The sequence below is a fragment of the Ictidomys tridecemlineatus genome, chromosome X, assembly GCF_052094955.1.
Source record: "Ictidomys tridecemlineatus isolate mIctTri1 chromosome X, mIctTri1.hap1, whole genome shotgun sequence".
Classification (NCBI taxonomy): Eukaryota; Metazoa; Chordata; class Mammalia; order Rodentia; family Sciuridae; genus Ictidomys; species Ictidomys tridecemlineatus.
This window is the reverse complement of record NC_135493.1, coordinates 96,646,402-96,654,169: the sequence shown is the minus strand read 5'-3', so window position 1 is coordinate 96,654,169 and position 7,768 is coordinate 96,646,402. Positions and strand designations below refer to the sequence as shown.

At 39.2% G+C, this 7,768-nt stretch overlaps 1 pseudogene; it reads left to right on the top strand.

Annotated features, from left to right (window-relative positions):
* Nucleotides 1-305: 305 nt before the first annotated feature.
* On the top strand, nt 306-7,715 carry LOC120890603 (small ribosomal subunit protein uS13 pseudogene; annotated as a pseudogene).
* The last annotated feature ends 53 nt before the right edge of the window (nt 7,716-7,768 follow it).

The window sequence follows — 7,768 nt, the reverse complement described above, 5'->3', positions numbered from 1 at the left end:
CTGGGTAGGCAAACTTCCTCATTCTGAAGTCTAGCCTGCCTTTCCCCTTACTGTCCTTAGAGTGAGCCATTTCCAAAGCTCATCTCTGCCAGCCTTTCATAATCAATCTTACTGCATTTTTGTTTTATCTTCAGGACATATGTGTTGAAATTATGCCTATGTGTATGTATACATATAGGCATATTTATTTAAAATTTTATATATATATATATATATATATATATATATATATATATCTTTTTCTGTCATAAGATTGTAAAATTGCTTCCACAAGAGGTCTATATGCTGCCATTGCTGCTGCCACCATGTTTCTAGTGATCCCTGAAAAATTCAAGCGTATTTTCCAAGTACTCAACATCAACATCAATGGGCAGTAGAAAATATTCTTTGCTATCTCTGCCATTAAGGGTATGAGGCAAAGATATGCTCATGTGATGTTGAATAAAAAAGATATTGACCTCACCAAGAGGGCTGGAGGACTCACCGAGGACAAGGTTGAATGTGTGATCACCATTATGCAGAATCCATGACAGTACAAGATCCCAGACTGGTTCTTTTTTTTTTTTTTTTTTTTTTTTTTTGAGAGAGAGAGAGAGAAAATTTTTTAATATTTATTTTTTAGTTTTCGGTGGACACAACATATTTATTTTATTTTTATATGGTGCTAAAGATCGAACCCAGCACCCCGCGCATGCCAGGCAAGCGCACTACCGCTTGAGCCACATCCCCAGCCCCCAGACTGGTTCTTGAACAGACTGTAGGTCGTAAAGGATGGAATATCCAGAAAGGTTCTGGCCAGTGGTCTAGACAACAATCTACTCAAAGGCCTGAAGCAACTGAAGATTGGGGCCCATGGGTGCTGTACCATTCCTGAGGCTTCTGTGTCCAAGGCCAGCATGTCAAAACCACTAAGTGCTGTGACCTTATGTTGGTTATGTCCAAAAAGAAAGGAGTCTGTAGGCCTTCTCTTATAACAAATAGTTTATATGCCTGGGGGAAAAAGACTGTAATGTCACACTCAAGTTTCAAAACCAAATTAGCTGTTGTCCTTTCCTTTGTGCCCCATATCTATCCCCCTGCCTGTATTCTTTGCCTTGGTGAATACACCTCCATTGGCCCAATTGTCCAGAGCAGAAAGCAGATGTAACCTTTGACTCTTTTCCTCTGTTATACCCATATCCAGTTGGCCATCAAACCCTGTATATCCTTCCTGCTTAGTATCTCTTGGCTCTTTCTAAGTATCTCCATCTTTCTTGGTATTGCCCTAGTTGAGGTTTCCTCATTTCTTGATTATTCTACTTACACCTGACAAATCTGCCTCCATTCAAATATTAGCTTTCAATTTTTGAAGAAAACAATCTTTCTAAAGCACAGATATGATTCTGTGACTCTCCTTTTTATATTCATTCAGTGATTCCCTCTAGTATGACCACTGTAGGCTTCATTTCCTCACTGTTAAAGGAAAGGCTTAAATTGGTGATCTCTTGGATCCTTCTAGCTTCATGATTCTGCAAATCCTTGCCAGTATAAAGCAGTTAGCTCTGTTTGATCACTGGTAATGGATTGCCTTTTAGATTATGGACTGAGACCCAAGTTCTTTCTGAATATTAACCCTTATTTTATCTCATAGAAATTCTGGGTCATTTTGAGCAGTTGTGTCATATTGAAAACAGCTGGAGAAGTGTGGACATGGGTATTCCAGAATCATAAACAATATTAGTTATTTGGGACATATGTGTTCTTTTAACTACCACCTCTTGCATTCCTTTACATGTTCTAGAAATGGACTATATCAGAGAATAAATTCTACTTGTATTTTTGGCATTGGAACTTTTTATAACACTGAGAACCACAGATGTAGAAGTGGAAATATTGGCTTACCACAAGACAAAAGGCAGGTGTGTTCACACATTATCATTACTAAGTTATTATTTAACAGCTGTTGAACTATATCACCATAGAGATTCTTAATCACTCCTTTCCTTCTAACATCATGAATACTGGAGTAAACCTTAGAAATGACTACATGTAGAAAGCTGTTATAATTTTTAAGTTAAAGAATTTAATTAAAGGAACACCTACATCCCTACTTGCCAATTTATTGTACTTTACTCAGATTCATCAAGTTTAAGTGGAGGAATACATGTTTCAGCAGTATCCTATATAGCAATGTACTATCATAGTACATTCAAATCACACATCCATACATATACATTGTAGGACCGAAAGGTATAATTGACATTTTTCTCATATCTGCTAAGCTAGAGTGTATAGTATTACTTGATCTTGGCCAATATGACCAGTCAAACTGGGCTGTCCTTCCTTCAGGTAGAACAGTGGGTGCCAGTTTGCTTGCTTATTGCATCTGGTTTTTAATTTTGTGATTACATTATGTAATGGTGGTTATGATTGCTCTATAATGTCTAACAAAATGCTTAAAGTTCATAATACGTGAGCTAGAGGAAAAAAGACAAGAATCAAATCCTATGGTTTTTTTTTTAATATTTATTTTTTAGTTCTCGGCAGACACAACATCTTTGTTGGTATGTGGTGCTGAGGATCGAACCCGGGACGCACGCATGCCAGGCGAGCGCGCTACCGCTTGAGCCACATCCCCAGCCCCAAATCCTATGTTTAAAATGCACATTTTTATGGCTGCTTGTGTCAGAAGAGTACAATCAAGAAACTGGTCAAGAAAACAGATAATAAAGTTCAGATGTCAATGAATAGATTTTGACATTATGGTCACAGAGATCCAGAAATATCTATTGGGCACAAATTGTATGTCAGGCATTGATCTAGATATGGGGGATACTGGAAAAAACACAGACAAAAAATTCCTGTCCTCATGGGGATTACATTCTAGTGAATGGATACAGGTAAAAAAAATAAATAAGTAAAACATATAATTGTTAGATACTAACAATTGGGGAGGGATTGTCATTTAAAATAAGAAGTTGGGGAAAACCATACTGAGAGATGTTAAGACACAGTCATGAATACACCTTTTGAAGAATAATCCAAGAAGAGGAAACTGTAAAGGAACTCTGAGTTAAACTATGACTAGTATGTTTGAGGAACATGAACAGTGGTCATTATGGCTGGAGATGAAATAGCAAAAGCAAGAGGAATAGGAGGAGAGGTTCTAGAAGTAATAAGGGCCAGATGTGAGCAGGCCTGGCAGGACATTCTAAGAACTCTATACCTTCCTTTGAGGGATATGTGAAATATTGACATCAAAAAATAGGATCTGATTTTTTGCATGCATACAAAAAAAAATAGGATCTGGCTGCTGTTTTGAGAAGAGCCTGTAGGGAGTAGAGTATAAAGAGATAAGTCTTCAATTAATTTGTTAATCAGGGATGCATCTCCACAGAAGATATGCTATAAGAACTGGACAGAGAGAAACTCAGTTATTTCAACCATTTCCAGGATGCATCCCTAAAGAACAACTTTGGGAAACTTTCTGAAGGCATTTTAAGGTGGTTTATCCAATAAAATGTATTAAACCTCTAGGGTGAGATTTGATAGTTAGGATACTACTGATATTTTTTCATATTCACCATTAGATAGTAATAATTTGCATGAAAAGAACACTTTGATTTTAATTCTTTCTTGGATAGTTTTGCATAATTTTATGTGATTTACTTGATGAAACCACTAAAACTATTTTCCATCCATAGTTTTACATAATCTGCATAATAAGGAAATACTGAGGAGAACTAGGAACTGAGCAATTCAGCAAGATCACAGAAAGCATGTGTTGGGAGCTGCCTGTCAGCAAATGCTGCTAGAAATTCTGTGAATATCAGGACAAATCTTGCAGATAAGGGTAAAATAAATGGCCTTGGCAAGATTTTGTATAGGTTGCACATTTCTTGTTGGGTCATTGCTACTTCTAAAAAAATTCAACTAGAATTATTCTTTTGGGACACAACTTTCTGGGTGCATGTGTACTTCTCTATTTTCTAGATTCTTCAGAAATAACTTCTCTTTTCAACTGCTTATTACCCCATTGAGTGGACACTGTTGATTAGAAAGGACTTCTATGTCATTGAATAATAGGAAGCTAGCAGGATATTTCAGTTACCATTGCTGCATACCAAATTATCCTAAAACTAATCCTAAACCTAAATCCTAAACCAAAAGTAACAGTTTATTTTTGCTCATAATTTTGTGAGTCAGAAATTCTGTAAGGGCTTGAGATAGTGGTTCTCACTTGGAGCTGCAGTTATCTGAAGTTTCCACCTGGCTGGATATCCAGGGTGGCTCATTCATAAGGCTATCAGTTTATGCTGTCAGCTGGGCTGTTGACTCAAGCATTTTTAAATGGCCTCTTCATTTGGTCTGGGCTTCCTCACAATATGGCAGTGTTAGGGTAATCAGATTCTTACAAAGCAGCTCAAGCCTCCAAATGTGAGTACTCCAGCATGTAAGATAGAAGCTGCATCACCTTTTATTACTTAGCCTTGGCTGTCTTGCAGTGACATTTTCATCACAGTCTATTGGTTACAAGTGAGTTACAAACCTACCCAAAATCAAGAGGAGGTGATATGTACCTTCCTCCTGATGACAGGAACGTCAAGGTCACATCGATTGCAGAGGAGCATGTGGCATAGGAGAAATTGTTGTGGCCATATTTGGAAATATCTGTCACACAGGCTTAGTTAGTAAAAATAGAATGTGTGAAGTCACTGAATTCAAGGTAAAGTATAGAGGTCACCAAATCTCATGGAGAAACAAATTTGGGAGGGAGAAACTGTGAATGTTTACATTTTTGCATCTATAAGAGCAATAGGATCCAAGAGCACTGCAGGAGGTTAAACAAGGCAGGTTAAGGTTTCAATGAAGGCCTCACTATGTAGTCTATGCTTCAGGGTACCTTAATAGTAACACTATGTGTGTGTGTGTGTGTATGGGGTATTGGGAATTGAGCCCAGGGGTGCCTCACCACTGAGCTATACCCCCAATCCTTTTGTTTTTAATTTTTTTAAATTTTGTAACAGGGTCTTGCTAAGTTGCCCAGGCTGGCCTTGAACCTGCCATCCTCCTGTCTTAACCTGCAAAGTTGCTGGGATTACAGATGTGCACCTGCCAGGCAATAATAGCATTCTTAGGGTAATTCGTTTGTTTCACAGACTTTTAGTGATAGGTACATGTATTAGTAATAAAATAGTCAGGGACTATTTTAGGCTCTTGGTGCATATCAGTAAGTAAATGTAACAAAAAAGTCCTACCTTCATAGACAGTGTCTTCTAATGGAATAATGATATTAAAATAACACTGCTTGCAAATTAAGTCAATGACAATTAGCAGTGGGGCTTTGTGTGGTTTAAATAGCTTGTTCTACCCTAGAGGAAGTTTTGGGCTGGAGTTCTGCCAGGTGATTCTGCAGCAAAGAAGTGAGGTCTTTGGGAAAGCATTCTATAGGCTAAGAGTTCATTTGTCCTGTGAATTCAAGAAGGCTCTTAGATATCATTAACCTCTTGCTTCTCCCAAATCATTTGGGGTTTTTTGTTACCAGGGATTGAACTCTGGGGCGCTTAGCCACTAAGCCAGATCCCCAGCCCTTTTTTGTATTTTATGTAGAGAGCCGAGTTGCTTAGGGCCTAGCTAAGTTGCTGAGGCTGGCTTTGAACTCTTGATCCTCCTGCCTCAGCTTTCCAAGCCACTGGGATTACAGGCATGTGCTACTGCACCCGGTGTTCAAATCATTTGTTTTATATTCTTCTTATGACCCTAGTTCTTCTTGATGGCATCTTCTTGATGGCATACAAAAGAAATCTCTAGGAGCTCCTGCCCTGTATTCACACCTTTATCACATAACTTTGGGATTTATAATGAAACCTTGTTTCCTTACATGATGTACCAATAGAATAAGACAGAAAAGAGTATGTCAGTTTTAGACTAAAAGCTAAGAAGTCTTGCACATTTCTGCTTTTGCTCTTGCCCCTTTGCCATCGCCATGCAAACATGATGGGGTGGGCCTACTGGAGAACAAGGGACATGTGGATCAGAGCCCAGCTAGGTCAGTATCCCCAAGCAAGAGCCAGCCTACATCCAGATGCATAAATGAGTCCAGCCGAGATTCCAGATACCTGATCAATAAACTTATTGTTAGACCTTAGAAGATTTTTGTGGTTGTTTGTTATGAATCATTTGGGGCCAATAGAAAACTGCCACAACTGGGAAAAAGCAGATCTCCTTCTCTTGGTGACATGCTCACAGTAGTATTCTGAAATCAGTTACTATAGATTCCTGGCATTGCGGCTGGTGGCACCCCTGGGCTGGGATGTGTGGAAAGATAATCAGAGTCAGAATTAACAGTATTGCCTCTGGATTCCTGACAGGGAGAGGTATAGTTTCATTTCCTCCTTGTGAAGGCCTGTATTTTGTCTCTATGTCTGAGGGGACATTTGTCATTCCTAAAGTCTGTTACAATTGTGGGATTAGGAAGAAAGCCTCAAGGCTAAACATTCCTTTTGCTCCTTTGATGCCTTTTCTTCCTTTAACTTATCAAGCTTCCTGGGTAAAGTGGACTTAGCTTTATTATTATTTTAATTATTAGTAAAAGTATACCCATTTTGGTAGCATTATAGGAAGATGATGGCCATACTGTCCCTGGATGTGAATATGATTGTCCTGGCAATAATTCTGGCAAACTGAGGTCCTTCACCAGACAACATCCAGCAAGGATAGAGGGGCAAACTATTTAATCATAATGAGTTCATCGCGACAATTAATGCTTCCAAACAAAATTGGCCTTTCAAGTAAATGAAGTAGTTGTTCCCTCCCCCCACAAAGTGCCAGAAACCTTTCTGAGTCATTTATTCTAATGTGTCTTGAACAATCTCTATCAAAATACAACCCCCACCCCCAAAGATGTGACCTCATTAGCTTTCAAGAGTCAACACTTTGGGAAATTGTTTTACAAGAGCTGAACACAAGAAAAGCAATTAGTTTGTGTAATTGTTCATTTTCTTTCTTTCCCACACAACTGTAAGCTCCAAGGGGCCTAGGACCAAGTCTATGTTACTCATCCATCTATTTCCAGGTTCCAGGACACAGAGGAGACCCTCAATAATGCCTGTGGAAGGAAAACAGAAGGGAACAAAGAAGGGAGGGAAGAAGGAAACAGCAGAATGATCAAAGGCCTAATTAAATTCTCAGTCAGCATTTGTCCTTGTATTAACTAGTTAATGACTCCCTGTTTAGTGGCCTCTTACTATATTCACAGGGGGACAGGGGAGACCTCATTCCCTTGTCTTTACCAGATGTGGTTCATTTTTACTCCTGTATACTCCAAAAACAAAACAAATCAACAAAGCTCGGCAATCAAAGACAAGACAAAAGTTTCCCTATGGGGCATTTTACCTTTTAACGCATGAAACAAGATGTACTCAGACCCCACCAGTCTTTGGAATTGAAACATTCAGAGTGAGAACTCCATAGCGATCAAGATGAAAAACAAGCTCCCAGTCCCCTCCCAACTCTGCCGTACTTTAGTTCACAGGCTTCTTAAACTTTAATGTGCATGCGAGTCACCTACAGATCTTGCTAAATATTCAGATTTTGATTTAATAGGTCTGGGGTGAAGCCTGGGGTGCTGCGTTTTTAATATGCTCCCAGGTGATGCTGATGCCGCTGACCCGAGGAGCACACTTTTGAGTATACAAGGGACTCGGTGTCGTCGTCTCCGCTACCAGGTGTGCTAATGCCCAGTCTCAGCGTTCCGGATCGTTGTCCCGCACGTCCCTGGCCTTCCGCC